At 49.0% G+C, this 19542-nt stretch overlaps 1 protein-coding gene across 1 annotated transcript in view; it reads right to left on the bottom strand.

The window, feature by feature from the left end:
* The window catches only part of TEN1 (TEN1 subunit of CST complex), a 95360-nt gene that overhangs the window by 75208 nt on the left and 610 nt on the right, over positions 1-19542 (bottom strand). The window lies entirely within an intron of this gene.

The raw sequence follows: 19542 nt of genomic DNA, 5'->3' as shown, positions 1-19542 counted from the left end.
AAGGCAGTATCACCTGCTAGCCCCTAACGGTACTTGTAAAGCAACATATTACACCGTGATTAAAAGCCAAGAAATGCTGAGTGTTAACAGAATGCTAGCGATGGGCGTTTTCATGCAACGTTTTTCACCGGAACCCCCATTTGGGCCAGTTGGTTCGTACCAACCGTAGCTTCAATCACAGAGGAGTTTAGTATGCCCCAAGGCTCGTGTGACTTGGACAGCAGGACTTTACTACTCTTTGTACAAAAATAAACCCTGCAAGGGACAGATCATAAGGGGCAATCCTGCCGACCGTGGGAATATTAGCGCTTCCGTCTTTAAAAAAAAAAAAAAAGTTTACATGATAGATCAGAGATTCAAATCACACTCCCCAGGCCAAGAAGCATGCGATTAAAGTATTTTTGTTTGCCTCTCACGCCATACCTGCCAGTTAATGATGACCTCGGATGCATATTTGCCAACACTTAAGAGCTTTCAGTCGGGACACGTAATTATGGGCTGACTGGTATTTAGACAGTTTCAGAGGACAACAAAAGGAAACAAGAAAAATACAACATCATTGAACGAGAATACAAATAAAACAACATGCACTGGAAAAGCCAGTAGGTCTAGCTTGCATTTTGAGTGATAACTAAATCATTAAAAAGCCTGCTACAGTGAAAGCACAAAACACAATAAATTATTACTTGCTGTATACAATGTATCAATGAGGCAGAAACCTTATTGTCTTATTCCTTCAGGGTTCTGTTGGGATGGAAACTAGTCCCTCATATGTTGCAATGTAAGCATTCCATATGAGGCGGAATGATGCATAAAACCTTCAATGACATGAGATGAAAGAATTGTAGGATCACCTCTGGGTGGAGTTAACGCCCACTACATTTTAAATCATTGCAGCACAAGTCCATATTTAAAAACAAATGGCAACATGGTGTTTATATGCAGAATGAATTGCAAATACTACCCCATATGCTGAAATTTCCTTGTAGCTAGAGTTTTCTTTACAAGGAAAATAGCCGTTTAGGACACTAACATTATAGATCAAACAATGTAACGAGAAGGGGTAGGCGTCCTAGCTCATAAATGGGCCTCAACTCCATGCTGCATCATTGAATCTGCAAATTAAAGGCACAGCTTACTATTGTATCATTGCAGTATGACTTTTCAAATTCTGCCAAATACACGTAGGCGAAGCATAGGGCATTTTCCAAACCATGTATTATTAACAAGATTGAACAAAACCAAAGAAAAACAGCAGTCTTTTCCACGTTTGGGGTGTCTTTAAAGCCCTAGCCTAGCAACATTTTAACTGCACTCTGCATCTGCACTCTAAATCTGCACTCTGAATCTTGAATCTACACGCTGCACTCACACTCTGCACTCTGAATCTGCACTCTGGTTCTGCACTCTGAATCTGCACTCTGCACTCTGAATCTGCACTCTGAATCTGCACTCTGCACTCTGGATGGATGGATGGGTTTTTATATAGCGCAATATCACCGCCAGGTCTCAAAGCGCTTTGCATTGGGAACCCGTCCTGGTTTTTCCCTGTGAGATAGCCCCTACTGGGTATCCCCAAGGTGAAAGCCAGGCATCCCGCCGCGGGGGGCCGTAGTGGAGATTAAGCAAGCTATTGCCCAGAGTTGCAGAGTGTGAACCTGTGATTCGAGTAGGCACCGAAGCGAGAATTACTGAGTCCGTGGACATTTTGGGCTCAAGACCATGCCGCGTCAGGAATTGAACCCTGGTCCCGGGTCTGATCTCAGCGTCCGGGTCTGCCTCCTCTAACCAGTGAGCCACACTTCTCCACTCTGAATCTGAATCTGCAGTCTGAATCTGAATCTGCACTCTGAATCTGCACTCTGAATCTGCACTCTGAATCTGCACTCTGAATCTGAATCTGCACTCTGAATCTGAATCTGCACTCTGAATCTGAATCTGCACTCTGAATCTGAATCTGCACTCTGAATCTGAATCTGCACTCTGAATCTGAATCTGCACTCTGAATCTGCACTCTGAATCTGAATCTGCACTCTGAATCTGAATCTGCACTCTGAATCTGAATCTGCACTCTGAATCTGCACTCTGAATCTGCACTCTGAATCTGCACTCTGAATCTGCACTCTGAATCTGCACTCTGAATCTGCACTCTGAATCTGAATCTGCACTCTGAATCTGAATCTGCACTCTGAATCTGCACTCTGAATCTGAATCTGCACTCTGAATCTGAATCTGCACTCTGAATCTGAATCTGCACTCTGAATCTGAATCTGCACTCTGAATCTGAATCTGCACTCTGAATCTGAATCTGAATCTGCACTCTGAATCTGCACTCTGAATCTGAATCTGCACTCTGAATCTGCACTCTGAATCTGCACTCTGAATCTGCACTCTGAATCTGCACTCTGAATCTGCACTCTGAATCTGCACTCTGAATCTGAATCTGCACTCTGAATCTGCACTCTGAATATCTGCACTCTGAATCTGAATCTGCACTCTGAATCTGCACTCTGAATCTGAATCTGCACTCTGAATCTGCACCCTGAATCTGCACTCTGAATCTGAATCTGCACTCTGAATCTGAATCTGCACTCTGAATCTGAATCTGCACTCTGAATCTGCACCCTGAATCTGCACTCTGAATCTGCACTCTGAATCTGCACTCTGAATCTGAATCTGCACTCTGAATCTGCACTCTGCACTCTGAATCTGCACTCTGCACTCTGAATCTGCACTCTGAATATCTGCACTCTGAATCTGAATCTGCACTCTGAATCTGCACCCTGAATCTGCACTCTGAATCTGCACTCTGAATCTGAATCTGCACTCTGAATCTGAATCTGCACTCTGAATCTGCACCCTGAATCTGCACTCTGAATCTGCACTCTGAATCTGCACTCTGAATCTGCACTCTGAATCTGAATCTGCACTCTGAATCTGCACTCTGAATCTGCACTCTGAATCTGCACTCTGAATCTGCACTCTGAATCTGCACTCTGAATCTGCACTCTGAATCTGAACTCTGAATCTGAACTCTGAATCTGAACTCTGAATCTGAACTCTGAATCTGAATCTGAACTCTGAATCTGAATCTGCACTCTGAATCTGAATCTGCACTCTGAATCTGAATCTGCACTCTGAATCTGCACTCTGAATCTGCACTCTGAATCTGCACTCTGAATCTGCACTCTGAATCTGCACTCTGAATCTGCACTCTGAATCTGAATCTGCACTCTCAATCTGCACTCTCAATCTGCACTCTCAATCTGCACTCTCAATCTGCACTCTCAATCTGCACTCTCAATCTGCACTCTCAATCTGCACTCTCAATCTGCACTCTGCACTCTCAATCTGCACTCTGCACTCTCAATCTGCACTCTCAATCTGCACTCTCAATCTGCAACGCCAGCGAGACCTAAAAAGGACGCTTTCTTATTAAACCCATGTTAGGACTGATTTGCACTCTGCCTAGCAGACCTATGTGAACGGCTGATGAATGAATGAAGTGCCAGTGCAAGAAGTTCTACAGAATATCACACTGATTCTTCAATTAGCCGCAATCAGTGTCCTACAGGTTGAAACCTGTTTGAAAATGGTATATAGCTCTCCACAGACAACACAGTATATCTTATTACATACAACTGGAACAACAGAATATACAAAAGAAGTTTGGATCTTACATGGAACTGATATACACATCATACGTCTGAAAGGCATTTTGATAAATCAGTAGTACGTATTAAGAGAGGAAAGAGTATTAGTGTTAAAAAGGAAAATGTGTGCCTCAAGTGCTTTCTGAAAGTAAGATATTGGGTTCTGCTAATATATCATTAAACAGATTTTAACAGGCAGTAGCTAGGAAGCTCTGAATAATGTTTCTTATGTATGTAGGTTTCACATTCTGATGTATTTGCAAACACACCTGTGTACAAACAACTTAATGAATCACACCAATGAAGTTACTTCATAGTTTCCGTTTGTTGTTTGAACACCTTAATTTTACTCTACAATGCAGCACAGCAGCGTGCACGCAAGGACCGTTTCAAGGACAGGAAGTTAAGACGAAATTCAAACATCCGAAGGCAAAGTACAAATAATTCACCTCGTAGCATGTGTGCTTAAAAGTGGCAGCGTAGATACCCATAACAAACAGAAAATATCTTCTCCGCATAAAACATGGATTTTAAAAAGAGAATGGCTACTGAGAAGTAGGACAGACTGGCAGTCACGTGGAAAAATCAGAGATGAAAGAAGCCTAACCTGAGAAACAACTTTTTACAATGGAGGGTTTTCTGAGAGCATGTGTAGAGTGGGGGTAGAAGGTAAATAAGCCTCTCAGCATGTCTGAACTGGTCCAGATTCAATCAAGACATCTTTCAGCCCCAAAAAAAAGTCTGTGGTTTTCCGAGTCCAATAATTAAGCTACACTTCACATTTTCTAATCACCGGTCCCAAAGACACAGCCATCTAACTCAATAAGTGCCCTTCACAGTGTTTTTCAAAGGCCAATGACAGAACGGATGGGATTATCAGCTTCAATTGAAAGAATAACACATAAAAGTACAAGCAGAATGCAATTCTCTCATCCATCCAGGTTCCCCACTAAGGGTTACCATGTCGTTGTCATGCATGTCAGAAGACTAATAAGCAACACGGAAGACTTCCAATCGTGAATGAATGCCTTTAACAACAAGTACCTGGAAATCGCTTGAGTTCCTGGCAAGCCACCGGCCCGATCTGGCGCGAAATCCGGAAGTCCAGCAGCGTCATGCTTGCTGTGGGGCGGGACTTCCGCCATAAGCTCGTGCACGAAGTGATTCGCCGAGATGGAAGTGGTGACTCGGGGCTCCCAAGCCGGAGGGGGCACCCATGCCGGAGGGGGCTCCCATGCCGGAGGGGGAGCCCGGCGGTGGCGGCAGAAAAGTGGTGAGCCACGTCAATGGAGGCGGAGGAGATGACACCCGGTAAGTGGGACTTGGTGCCTTGGGGGCTCGTGCACAGGCTCGGGCGACTGGTGCGTGTGTGCGCGGCCAGGGCGGCTGGTGCGTGTGTGGGCAGCTGGTGCGTGTGTGCGGGGCTGGGGGCGGCTGGTGCGTGTGTGGGCAGCTGGTGCGTGTGTGCGGGGCTGGGGGCGGCTGGTGCGTGTGTGGGCAGCTGGTGCGTGTGTGCGTGTCTGGGGGTGGCTGGTGCGTGTATGGGCAGCTGGTGTGCGCGCGAATGAGAGGCATGGCTGACTACCAGAGATGTGCACGGCTCGGGAGGCGGGGCATGCGCGTCCACGAGGTGCAATCGGCGCTCGTGCCCCGGTCTGTGGTCCCTTCCGAGCTAGGTGGGCAGCAATAGGTATTTCGCTGACGCGAAACCTAAAAATGGCATTTTAAGACAATAGAGAAATTTTTATAAGTTTATAACAGTGCTGTTTTAGCTAGAGATGTTGCGACGTGTTGTTATAACTGTTTTGAGGAATGTCGCTATAAGTTTGGCTTCATGTGGCGATTTTAAGGATTGCAGGTAGGAAAGTGCTGGGTAGGATTGTCTGAGTCCACTGGATCGGAGAACAGGAATGATCCATGTTTTCCTTGCTGTTTTGTAATATTTACAAAAAAGGACGACGTGAATCGTAGATTGTGTAGAGACTCCGTCACAGGGGCACCTCGTCAAATTATGGGACCAATTCTGCGTTTCCGGGAATGAAACCAGACGGAAAAAAACATCAAAACGTAATCTTGTGAGTAGGAACTTTTCATAGTTGGATAAAAAGTATGTCAAATAGGGCTGAATAACTTTTCCAGGGTGCAGTACGCATATTTTTCCATTTTGTGGTTTGTAATCTCTGCCTGGTTACGGAGATCTCTCAGGTGACCCAAACACATTTGCTTTAGTTGTTTCTTAGAAATGTCTTCAACTGAGGGAGGTTCGTCGAAGTAGTGTTCACAATCCAGGTCTTTAAAAAAGTTACGTATGTAGTTTAGCCACGGGATTTTCCGCCAATTTGTCAAGCCTAAACAGTCAGTGATAAGGGAGCGAGTTAGATGGCTTTCAGGATTACACCATATTCGGTGCCACAGTAAGATGGGCTGGCAGCGAATGGTGTCAATGATGTATTCCATACCAAGCTCCCGGTGTGAGGCTAATATCGGGGAGCTTTGGGGGAGAGCTAGGATGTATTTTATAAAAGCGTTTTCGGTAACCTGAAGCTGGTCAATACGACCGTGGCCCCAAACTCCCGCTCCGTAAGTAGCCACACTGTGGCATTTTGCATAGTAAATAGTTAAAAGTTCATGTGGTGCTGGTTTTCCCAATTTCCTCGAAAACGAAGTTAGTGCTGAGGTTGCTCGGCGGAAATGTAAGTTTCTGGCTTCAATTGCCTTTTGCCAGTTCATTGCGTCATCCACTAAGATGCCCAAGTATGGGTAGACCGGAGTTTTTTCTAGTCTGTTGTTATTGACCATTATGGGTTTAGAGATTCTGGTCCTGGGGCCGATTGTCATTGTAAACGTTTTCTTAATGTTAATTTTGAGGCCGAGTGAGTCCATAAATACTGTGTATTTGTTAAGTTGTAGCTGAAGTTGATTTAGGGTCCGTGCTAGGATTACTGAATCGTCAGCATACAGGAGGGTGGGTATCGGGCGATGATTTATCTGGGGCAGATCCTGGCTCCCTTCCAGCATAGCCTGTTCAAGCCCATTTGTATAGAGATTGAACAGGAAGGGAGCCAGTACACATCCCTGTCTTACTCCCTTCGTTATTTGAAAGGGTCGTGACAGTTCGCCACTGGTACCGAATCGTACTCGACCTTCAGCGTTTGTATAAAGTTCTCTTAGGAAGGTTAGTATCGCGGGGTCCACACCAAGGTCTGATAGTAATTGCCAAAGCTTCGCATGCTGGACGCAGTCGAATGCCGCGCTTAGATCGACATAAACAAGGAAGATGTTACCTCCTTTGGCGCGAGCATATTTTCCAGCCAGGAGAACAAGGTTGAGGGCCTGCTCCACGGTCCCAAGCCCCTTCTGGAAGCCGTATTGCAGGTCGGTTATGATGTTGTTCTCCCGGGCCCAAGATTGTAGTCGGTCCAGGAGTAGTCGGCCTGCAATCTTGCCCATGGAATCCAGAAGGGAGATTGGTCTGTAGCAGGCAGGATCATTGCGGTCGCCTTTTTTGAAGATGGGTAATAAAATTGAGGTTGACCATGAATGAAAGAGACCGGTTGAAACTACTGCTGACATGACCCGTGTGATTATTTTTGACCAAGAGTCTACGTCATAGAGAAACAGGTCCATTGGGACCCCGTCAGGGCCAGAGAAACAGGTCCATTGGGACCCCGTCAGGGCGTATATAGTTTTAATGCCCGGTTTGCAATTTGTATTACTAAGAACCAAATGTACATGCCGTTTGATTTGTATGGAAGTTTACCTTCGTCAGATGTAATGGGTCATCTGACCTTCAGAGTTGATGGATGGTAACTACGGTGCTGAAGTGTTCAATGCACCTTGCATAAAAAACTAGCATGATGAATTTATTATTAGGAACTATGTGCCAAACTTTTTTGGGTAAAAAAGACGATATGGGGGTTAGAAGGCACGAGGGATAAATTCAGTGGGCTGATCTACAAATATGATGTATGCATGCGCTCCTCTAATGAAAATGATTAAAGACGGTTCACTCTAGAGAGAAGAATCTAAAACTTGTTATTGCTGAAGGCACGCATGCATAGACAGCAAGTATTATGTCTATAGTCAGATGTGTTGAGAAAAAGTCCTGACTCAGATGTTACAAGCTTACCTCTCTAGGAGGTATATTCACATAACTATGGACCTGCCGCTATCCTAGTAGAGGTAGTGAGAGGGTGGATGTCCCGTACTGGATGAGAGATAATGGGAAATGCAGTTGTAACTGGACTTCCTTAAACAGGTCTACACAGTTATTATTATCTGTGCAATCGGTGCCCCCCTGCTGCTGCTCATACCTGTGGGAGAAGAAGTAGCGATGTTTCAATCATGAGCCGTTCTGACAGACGGTGAACGGGTTGATAAATCACAGTCCCAGTCCGTGGGGCAATTTCCTGGTTGTTCGCGTCCTGCGCTGCACGCCGTGCATGCGCAGTGAGAGTATCTCCGTGGCCTGGTAGTGGGAAGCATTAACGCTAAAGAATGTGTTTAAATACAAAATAACTAACCAAGGTCTGTGGGTTGTCACATGAAAAGTACTATCCAGTCATTGGTTGTGATACATTTGAGCATATGCAATGACCCTGTTTGTTCGCCCTCTATTGAAGATGCGGTGATTAAAGGATTTTCACTGCTTAAAGGATTTTTCCCAACAGTAACCTATGTTGTAGAGCCAAAGTTGTGAAATGCTAATTAAAATTTAGTTCCTGGTTTTCGATTTTTTGTTCTTGTAGACAATCATGATTAAATAGCTGGGTATGGCAAAGATAAACTTTCAGATGCAGATGGCAGAATCTCCTGTTAACAGGATAACATTAACGCTCCTGGGACTACCTGCTTGCTAAAAGGAACTATCAGAAAAATGTCAGCATCAGCAAGTTAGATGGCTACAGATACAGGAAAAAACATAATGACCTTTCATCCCCTCTTTTCTTTCTTATGTAGGTGGAGTGCTCACAACACTGCTGGGATGTACCCAGTCTCAAACAACTGCAGCACAGGCTGCTACGACACCTCAGCGCAAGCCAATGACCGAGATGAACCAATAGGGTGGGGGAGACAAGACAAACATAAAGGAAAAATGCAGGATCAAAGAAAAGGTGCAGAAATAATGTTTAAACGAATACAGGGATCTCTTAACTTCCTTTAATTGGTGGACTCCCTGGTTAGGTTAAAAAGGTTGTAATCACCCTGTGGATGGGGAATACTGGTCTATAATGAGCCCACTACCCCTTCACTCTGCAAAATGTCAACAAGTTTCTGCTGGATACTGCGTCTTCCCCGGCTTTCCGTAGTACTAAAAACTAGATCCCTTAGAAACTCTCTCTATCTCCTACCTTGAGGAGTAGCACGTTGTCACAGCTTGTATAAATGCTCAGGTCGTGAAGGTACCATAACTCACACAGTGAAAATATCCTGTAACCAATAGTAAAATTGAAAATAAACGCATAACATACTCAGTCATTCGTGGTGCATGGTTAAAAAACATTAATGAAGTAAAAAAGTGGTCTTCTCCCTCTTAATTATTTACATGTGACCCGGCTGATGCTAATTTCCATCTAAAAGCCACCGGATGAGAGGGACAAATCATCGTCTTTGAATGTGGGGACATCGCTCTTAAGGTAAAACGAACTTGGGTTATCATTACTCAGTAATCCATAAATAGCATGCACTCTATACTTTTCCGAGATTAGTTTGTACTCGTGTTCCAACTGGCAGGGAGTGAGGACGGCTCCCTGTAGTCACACACTGCATCAGTAAAGATAAAAAATTATGATTATGTAAATGGTAGTCGAAATGTGGTCCGGTCGAAGTATACAGCCGCAATCTCACTATACTACGTGACCAACTCCAAAATAGTAAACTCACATGTGTCACTGATTAGCATCATACCCTGGTGGTTGTTGTGGTTAGGATGGCCAACATGCGTGTCTGGGGCTGAATCGGGCAACTGATCTATTCACTTGGTTCTTGTTGTATGGCCCCACAATCCCCCACTTACTTCATCAAGGTGAGCTTGTCACTGACCTTACGTCCTTCCCGGCACCGCGTAGGTACTAGGAGCAGTGCCTCGCAGCAGGGTTATCACAGGCTGTGCATCCAGCCACGTGACCATGGATGTGGTCTGCGTGTATGCGGCGTGTCAGATGCCGGAAACGACTAGTCCACCAACTGGATGCTTCCATATTGGAGTACCGCGGTCGAAGGGCTTCAGTTTAGCCACACTGTTTGGTGTCTCGTGTAGATTTGCATGAGCAGTTTAACGCCTTAACGGCGGTCGCGATTTTGCGGAAGTGCGGCACTTCCGCAAAACGGGCCAATGGCCGACGGCAGCACGGAACGGGTTAAATGATTGTTTTAGAAATGTTGTTTTTTTATATCTTTTTTAAGAAATAAAGGGAGATTCTATCAAATCTTTTGGAATCCATTATTAAGGGCATGGCGAACTCTTCCTCTAGGGTATGTTAAACATGGCCCCACCTTTACAGAAAGTGGTCGTCAAGGTAAAGGTCATCTTAAGATCTTGTTGAGGGCATGGTACGCACCTTGCCACCATCTTAGTTATGTCTCTCGTGATGTTTCTGGTTCCGCCCTGGGGATCACACGCATGTTGATAGACTGCGTGTTACACCTATTATAGACAGTACCCCCCTCGCATGAATAAAGATAGGGTCGGTAGTGTCCGGATTCTATTCCTATTAGGCAGGGGGCTCTGAAAACACAGAGATATGAGAACCAGAGTGCGGTTACTGTTTTCCCACGGTGTATTTGGACCCATGGGAAGATGTCAAATCCCAAGGGACCGTGTCTTATCCTAGAGTGAAATAAGGTCAACAGTCCTGTAGAATATCACAGTTTATTGAGGACGTTCCAACGAATGTCATCATTCAAGCCAGTAATATGGCTGCGCACTCTGTAAATCCATTTCTGTTCCCTTACGAACAGGGCATTTTCTGGATTATGGACAGTTGGTGGGATATCTGGTTTGTACAGTATCGTTCAGAAGAAGTCATTAACCAAGTGTTTTTTTTCTTCTTTGTAATGCGTGGTTAGGCGTGTAGTTGTTTTAGACATCTAATTGTGGATCTGTGTTCCATAATTCTTATTTTGACTGCGTGTCTTCATCCCAATGTATATAAGGCCGCAAGGGCATCTAATCATGTAAATGACATTGCTGGTGTTACTGTTTGTATGCCTACGTTGGTCCCAGGGGTACGTAAGACCTATGTCAATGCTTGTTGTGTTTTCGGTCAGGTGACGCACATCACATGATCCGTACCTTGTGTGCCCGCTCACTGGGGGAAGTTCCCACAGGTTCTATCACCGTCCCGGTGGGTTAGTTCTCGGTCTGGTGTGTACCAGTAGGTCTTTTATATTCTGACTTCTTTTAAATGAGAAGAGTGGTTTCTCCATTGAAATTCAGGATCCTCCAATTCCGCATAATGATGCGTTTTATGTTGTTGGCAGCGGTGTTAAAGGTGGTAACGCAAATTGCTTTGTTCGTTTGAGGTTTTTCCACTGTCTCCAGGAGGGCCTCCCGGTTGCAGTTCAGAGCCCTCTTCTGTGCCCGTCTGATGATTCTCTGCGGGTATTTCCTGTTCTGCAGTTTCCCCGCTAGAGTGTTGCTGAATAAGCAGCTATTTTTCCAGACTCTTGTTCTGTAACGAAGAGTCAAACAAACAAGCCGGTGGCGATGTAGATCGATGTTGAGACTCGGATAAGGTCTTTAAAGACGGTACGAAGCTACAAGCAAATAAATACAAATAATCTCAAAGCAATGTAACTGGTTTGATAAATTTTACTCAAAAATTGGATACCAACAAATATATCACAAGAAACTGTTTTAGAATAATCGCAAACCATTGGTTTGCAATTGCAGTGCAGGGAGGGTCAGGTGATCATGTTGACACCTGTAATATACAGACCTAATTCAAATAGGAGGGTAGCTTCCTCCTCCCAACCTAGCACGCCCCTCTAAAATAGTGGTCAAAAACAAGATTAGGAATAAATTAATCTCTAAAGAATAAAGCAAAGAGTGCACAGTACAACCCACTATTTTTGTCATGCTTCATCATAGGACTGCTACGACACCGGTGTTGTTGGCTTATGCAGAGGTGTTGTAGCAGCCCTATGATGAAGCATGCCACACATTTTTGTGGGTGAGGTCATGAGTGTCTTGTCTACTCACCTCTTCTAATTAGAGGCATATGTCGTGTCGTGCTGGGGGCCTACACACATGCAAGGACGGAGACCACACAGTGCTACGCTAGTGGTCAGTCATAAGCCTGCCACGCCCAGGGCCCTGGGCTTTTTATTACTTAACATACGTGCCCTCCGTATCACTTCGGGCGCAACCACATAGCTCACGTTTGCAGGGGAACAACAATTGGGACAAACTTATTTGTACGCTAAGTGGGTGCGTCCACTTAGCACAACACTACATTCCTCCTTTACTCTGAGGAAAACACAACAGAAATAAACATGACATTATAATAACTTTCTTGCTTAGAGTCTCTGAGTTTTCAAAAAATACAAAAGGAACAGTCTTACTTGTGCACAGTTGCTGTGTAGCACTGATTCTCTCAGAGTCTGCAACAGGCTACGAAGTCCCGGTATTTCTGAGAGGGCTTTGGGCAGGTACGCAGGTTGTATCTGCCCAGGCTGTGCTCGCTCGTTTGTGTGGGAGCCACTTCTTCAGATTCACTGGCTGCAGCGGTTCCAGAGTGGCTTTGGGCTACGGGCGGCTCTTGTTCAGTCTTGACCGGTGTGGCAGGGTCTGCTTGCGGGGCTTCTCCTTCGCTGGGGGCGTCCTCTTCCTCCGCTTCTTGTGGGTCTTGGACTGACCTTGGGTATTGTCCAACTGATTCGGAGAATCCGTTGTCTTCTCCACTTGATACTCTTTTGAAAAATGATACGTTTCTGGTGACTGTCTCTCTCCCTCTCGTTGCAGTGATCATAGTACCATTGACCTTGGTGACAGCCCATGGGTGCAATTCAAACGGGAGGCGGAACTTCCCTCCTGGGTGGCGATCTCTCACCAGCACTAGGTCTTTGACTTTAATGGGGCTGTCGACAGCTCTCCTCCGCCTTGACGCGTCTCTGTTAGCCTTTGTTCGCTGTTCCATGGATCGGTTGCTCGGAGTTGGAGCTGAGGCCCACATGGGGTGGTGCGGGAGAGTGTCTATTACTGCTCTGTTGAAACATAGGCGGCTTGGAGGGATCCCTGTGGTGCAGTGTGGTGTCAGTCTGTATTCCCTCAGGAATTGGAAGAGGGCTAGTTCTAGGTTCTGTCCATCTGCCATGGCAATTTGGATGGTCTTGTTTAGAGTTCTCATGAGCCGCTCAACTTCGCCATTGGCTTGAGGCCACCTGGGGGTTATCTTCCGGTGCTTAATGCGGTGTGATTGTAGATAGTCTGTCAGTTCACTTCCATTGAAGGGGGGGTCAGTTGTCAGTGCGTAGTTCCCCTATAAGGCCATGGGTCGCTATAATTTTCTCTAGCTTTGGGACCACATCTGAGGCTGCAGTGGAGGGCAGGATTTCAATTTCGGGGTATCTTGAGAAATCATCTACTACGACAAACATGTATTTCCCTCCAGGGAGGCTGCCAAAGTCTGCGCTGGCTCGGGCCCACGGGGTGGATGGCCCTTCCTCTGTAATCACAGGCGCTGGAGGGTTGGGCAGGCTGGTCGCTAGGCACACTGGGCATCGTTGAATGGCTTCTTTGACTTTCTTGTCCAGCCCTGGGAACCAGAGTTTGGTTCGGATGCGATTCTTCGATTTCACTATGCCTTGGTGGGCACCATGGGCTAAGAGGACTGCTTGCTGGGTGAGGCTGTCTGGTAGTACCAGGCGGGGGCCTCTCAGGAGGCATCCTTCTGGCGAGATGGAGAGCTCGCTCTGGACTTGGTAGAGTGCTTTGAGAGTGGCCTGAGCTTCTGGGGTGCGAAAGGACGCCGGGCTCTGTAGTGGTTTCCAGTTTCCTGACTGGATAGCGTGAATGGCAATTTGCAGGCAGTCATCGTCTTTGGTGGCTTGTGTTACGTCTTCAAGGGAGATTGGCAGCGGCCTCGATCTCTCGACAATCATTCTGACATATTCTTCAGTGGCGTCGGCCTCCGCTGCTTCAGCTTCCGTAACCGGGCGGGCATGGCGTGACAGATAGTCGGCAGGATTTCTGGAGCCTGGCCGGTACTCTACTGTGAACTGGTATTCTTGGAGCTGGAGTACCCATTTCTCGATGCGAGGAGGGGGCCGTGAGGAGGATCCTTGGAATAATGGAAGAAGTGGCTTGTGGTCTGTGATTACCACAAACGGGTGTCCGTATACGTAGATATGGAAATGACGGCACCCCCACAGGATGGTGATGGCTTCCCTTTCGATTTGTGAATATCTTTGTTCCGTCGCAGTGAGAGTCCTGCTGGCATACGCAATGGGTGCCCACTCTCCACATGGTTGTAGTTGGGTCAGGACTGCTCCGAGGCCGGTCGGACTGGCATCCACCACGAGCTGGGATTCATATCGGGGATTGAAGTAGGCCAAGGTTTTGTCTGCTGAGAGTGCCGTTTTGGTCTTTTGGAATGCTTCTTGCTGATCTTTCCCCCACTCCCAGGCAGACGTGGCCTTTGTGAGGTCTCGAAGGGGGCCGGTGAGGTCTTTAATGAAACGCCCACAGTATGTTACCATCCCGAGGAAGCTGCGGACAGCTGTCACAGATGCAAAAACAACAAGTGATGGACTGAATGTGGATCAATGTCACACACTCCCCCAGTCAAAAGATCTGGGCCCAAATCCATCGTTTTTTTGCACTCCACACCACCCTGGGTTAGACAATGGCGATATGCAAATCAGCTCTGACCCTGTTGCCCCATGGGAACAGTCCAGTCCGAACTACAAAAGCCATGTCCTTCCCAGAACGGAATCAAGCATCCGAGGACCGGACCGGTTTCGAGGTAACACCTCTCTTCAGCCCGGCTAGCTTGACTCCAAGTGGTGTGGAGTGCCTGGGACCCACGTCTGGGCATCCCCAGCGCACTTAGGGCGGCAATTGCAAAAACAACAAGTGATGGACTGAATGTGGATCAATGTCACACACTCCCCCAGTCAAAAGATCTGGGCCCAAATCCATCGTTTTTTTGCACTCCACACCACCCTGGGTTAGACAATGGCGATATGCAAATCAGCTCTGACCCTGTTGCCCCATGGGAACAGTCCAGTCCGAACTACAAAAGCCATGTCCTTCCCAGAACGGAATCAAGCATCCGAGGACCGGACCGGTTTCGAGGTAACACCTCTCTTCAGCCCGGCTAGCTTGACTCCAAGTGGTGTGGAGTGCCTGGGACCCACGTCTGGGCATCCCCAGCGCACTTAGGGCGGCAATTGCAAAAACAACAAGTGATGGACTGAATGTGGATCAATGTCACACACTCCCCCAGTCAAAAGATCTGGGCCCAAATCCATCGTTTTTTTGCACTCCACACCACCCTGGGTTAGACAATGGCGATATGCAAATCAGCTCTGACCCTGTTGCCCCATGGGAACAGTCCAGTCCGAACTACAAAAGCCATGTCCTTCCCAGAACGGAATCAAGCATCCGAGGACCGGACCGGTTTCGAGGTAACACCTCTCTTCAGCCCGGCTAGCTTGACTCCAAGTGGTGTGGAGTGCCTGGGACCCACGTCTGGGCATCCCCAGCGCACTTAGGGCGGCAATTGCAAAAACAACAAGTGATGGACTGAATGTGGATCAATGTCACACACTCCCCCAGTCAAAAGATCTGGGCCCAAATCCATCGTTTTTTTGCACTCCACACCACCCTGGGTTAGACAATGGCGATATGCAAATCAGCTCTGACCCTGTTGCCCCATGGGAACAGTCCAGTCCGAACTACAAAAGCCATGTCCTTCCCAGAACGGAATCAAGCATCCGAGGACCGGACCGGTTTCGAGGTAACACCTCTCTTCAGCCCGGCTAGCTTGACTCCAAGTGGTGTGGAGTGCCTGGGACCCACGTCTGGGCATCCCCAGCGCACTTAGGGCGGCAATTGCAAAAACAACAAGTGATGGACTGAATGTGGATCAATGTCACACACTCCCCCAGTCAAAAGATCTGGGCCCAAATCCATCGTTTTTTTGCACTCCACACCACCCTGGGTTAGACAATGGCGATATGCAAATCAGCTCTGACCCTGTTGCCCCATGGGAACAGTCCAGTCCGAACTACAAAAGCCATGTCCTTCCCAGAACAGAATCAAGCATCCGAGGACCGGACCGGTTTCGAGGTAACACCTCTCTTCAGCCCGGCTAGCTTGACTCCAAGTGGTGTGGAGTGCCTGGGACCCACGTCTGGGCATCCCCAGCGCACTTAGGGCGGCAATTGCAAAAACAACAAGTGATGGACTGAATGTGGATCAATGTCACACACTCCCCCAGTCAAAAGATCTGGGCCCAAATCCATCGTTTTTTTGCACTCCACACCACCCTGGGTTAGACAATGGCGATATGCAAATCAGCTCTGACCCTGTTGCCCCATGGGAACAGTCCAGCCAGAACTACAAAAGCCATGTCCTTCCCAGAACGGAATCAAGCATCCGAGGACCGGACCGGTTTCGAGGTAACACCTCTCTTCAGCCCGGCTAGCTTGACTCCAAGTGGTGTGGAGTGCCTGGGACCCACGTCTGGGCATCCCCAGCGCACTTAGGGCGGCAATTGCAAAAACAACAAGTGATGGACTGAATGTGGATCAATGTCACACACTCCCCCAGTCAAAAGATCTGGGCCCAAATCCATCGTTTTTTTGCACTCCACACCACCCTGGGTTAGACAATGGCGATATGCAAATCAGCTCTGACCCTGTTGCCCCATGGGAACAGTCCAGTCTTTTGACTGGGGGAGTGTGTGACATTGATCCACATTCAGTCCATCACTTGTTGTTTTTTGCAATTGCCGCCCTAAGTGCGCTGGGGATGCCCAGACGTGGGTCCCAGGCACTCCACACCACTTGGAGTCAAGCTAGCCGGGCTGAAGAGAGGTGTTACCTCGAAACCGGTCCGGTCCTCGGATGCTTGATTCCGGTCTGGGAAAGATATGGCTGTTGTAGTTCGGACTGGACTGTTCCCATGGGGCAACAGGGTCAGAGCTGATTTGCATAAAGCCATTATCTGACCCAGGGTGGTGTGGAGTGCAAAAAAACGATGGATTTGGGCCCAGATCTTTTGACTGGGGGAGTGTGTGACATTGATCCACATTCAGTCCATCACTTGTTGTTTTTTGCAGTCACAGATGTCGGGGCAGGAGCATCATGGATGTCCTTGACTTTGTCCGGGTCTGGCCCAACTCCTTGGTCGGAGAACTTGTAGCCGAAAAAGCTGATGTCTTTTCGGACGAATTCGCACTTCTCCCTGTGGAGGGTTAGACCTTTTTCTTGCAGCCTGGTGAAAACAGCTTGTAGACGTCGAATGTGTTCCTCTAGTGTTGCCGCGTGGACCAGGATGTCATCACTCACGTTTAGCACGACGTCTAGCCCTTGTAGGACGTTTTGAATGATGTTCTGAAATACTTCGGCTGCGCTGGAAATCCCGAAGTTGAGTCTGGTGTATCTCCACAGGCCTGCGTGGGTGGAGAAGGTTGTTATCGGGCGGGAGTCCGGGTGCAGAGGGATCTGGTGGTAGCCGGATCTCAGGTCCATTTTCGAAAACCATTTTGACCCTGACAGCTCGCCGATGATGTCGTCTATGGTCGGCGTCAAATGGCGTTCCCTCTTGATTGCAAGGTTCGGTATGCGCATGTCCACGCAGATCCGCACGGCGTCTGGTTGCTTTGGTTTTTTGGCCACTACGATGGGTGACACCCAGGGAGTGGGCCCGCTGACTCTCTCTATGATACCGGCTCTCTCGAGTACACACAGTTCCGCTTCCACTTTGGGGCGCAGGTGGAACGCAATGCGTCGATGTCTGAGGGCCACGGGAGCAACGGAGTGGTCTATGTGCAGGCGAACGGCGGGTCCTCTCAGACAGCCGATCCCGTCGAACAGTGAAGGGTGTTGCGTCACAAGATGATCGAGGCTGTGGGCTTGGACGGTGAAGGCGAAGTGGATCAGCCCCAGGTCTTGGGCCGTCCGGCAGCCAAGCAGGAACCCGGATCCTTCCTGCGATACATAGACTTTGGTGTGTACTTGATGGGGGTCGTGTGACACTGTTGTCCGGAATACTCCGCACAGGCGGAGGGGCCGACTGGTGCCGTAGGCATACACCTGTACTCTCGTAGGATGGAGCGCTGGCGGTGTGTCTAGAGTCTGGTACACGCTGGCGGCCATCAGATTGATCGTAGCCCCGGTGTCGATGAGGGCTGCCACTGTTTGACCTTGTAGGTTTACTGTGCACATGGGTTCGGCGGATGGTGTGGTGGCTACTGTGTTGAGCATCCGCACTACGTGGACGGACGCTGCGTCCGCTCCGTCATCGTCCATGTCGCTGTTGTCGGTGGTTTCTGGCAGCGGTTCTATTTGTCTCACTCTTCGGGGCGGGCCATTGGATTTCTTTCTTTGAGACGATAAGCACACACTTGCGAAATGGTTGGCTTTTCCACAGGCGCTGCAGATCTTTCCTTGCGCAGGGCAGGCTCCGTTGTGGGGGGTCGCTCCTCCGCACCACATGCAGGGGCGGTCGTGAGGCGACTGCGCGGGGCCCGGCCGAGGCTTCCGGGGAGGTTTCGTGCGCGTGTCTGTGGCGTGTGTCTTGATGGCACACACGGGTTCAACCTTGACGGTGACTGTTGGTTTGGGCTCCATATGTGCTGCTCGCGCTTTCGATAGTTCTTTCGACCATCCGAGGGCTAAGATGTCGCGCATGGCCAGTTTCCAGGACCCTTTCCCGTAGTTTCGAGGAGGAGCAACCCTGTATAAATTGAGCACGAATTTCGTTGTCTGCATCCGAGGGTGCACGTGCTGGCCAGTTTTTTGAGTCTCGCATAGAAGACGTCGACGGACTCTTCCGGGAGCTGGTGGGCTTGGCGAAGTAAGAACCGTTCGTAGTCCGCGCTGGCGAAGGGCTCGAAGTACGTGGTTATGGCGTCGCGTAGCGTGGCATAGTTCCGGGGCGGGCCTCCTTCCACCACGTCCTTCGAGATGTCGTGTATGGCCTCACCTCCCAGATGTAGAAGCATGGCTCGTCGTCGCTCCACAGCAAAGTCCGCAGCCACAAAGTAGTTTTCTAGGCGCTCAACCCATTTTCTCCAACGAGCAGCCTGGGAAGGCGGCGTGCCCGTGACTGCAAACGGTTCCAGCGGGGGTATGGTGGCCATGAGGGTGCCGGGGTAGCAGGCAGGAGAGGGGGCGCTCAGCCACCGGTGGGCCTAGAGGCCAGGAACACACTTGACGTGCAGGCAGGCAGCGTAGGGCAGCAGCAGGCGAAACTGGCACCGTTGCACGCTAGATGCGTGGGAGATGGCAGGAGAAATCACACGCGAGATGCGTGGGATATTGCAGGGCCGCCGCTGTGCACGCGTGAGGAACGGGACGCCGGCGTGGCGCGGTGGGCCTGCCGGGCCGGAGAGACGCTGGAGGCCGGAGCAGGCAGGCGTGAGGGCGCGGCTGGGCGCCGGGGAAGCACCACGCACCAGGGACCACAGGACTCCTCGCTGGGGGGCGCCCGCAGGCGACAGTCGGACGCCGACAGGGGGCAGGCAGATCGCGGTGAGTCCGGCGGCAGGGCGGCGGCAGCGAGGCTCGGGCCGCTGAGCGGGTGTGCAGCGGGGCTGCAGGAGTAGGTCCGCAGGAGCAGGGCAGAGTGCAGCACGCGATGGGGTGGCGAGACCACCTCGTCGCCAGTGTCGTGTCGTGCTGGGGGCCTACACACATGCAAGGACGGAGACCACAC

Source organism: Lissotriton helveticus, chromosome 7 (assembly GCF_964261635.1).
Source record: "Lissotriton helveticus chromosome 7, aLisHel1.1, whole genome shotgun sequence".
NCBI lineage: Eukaryota > Metazoa > Chordata > Amphibia > Caudata > Salamandridae > Lissotriton > Lissotriton helveticus.
Note: the sequence above shows the minus strand (reverse complement) of the source record. Positions and strands in the feature narration are given on the sequence as shown.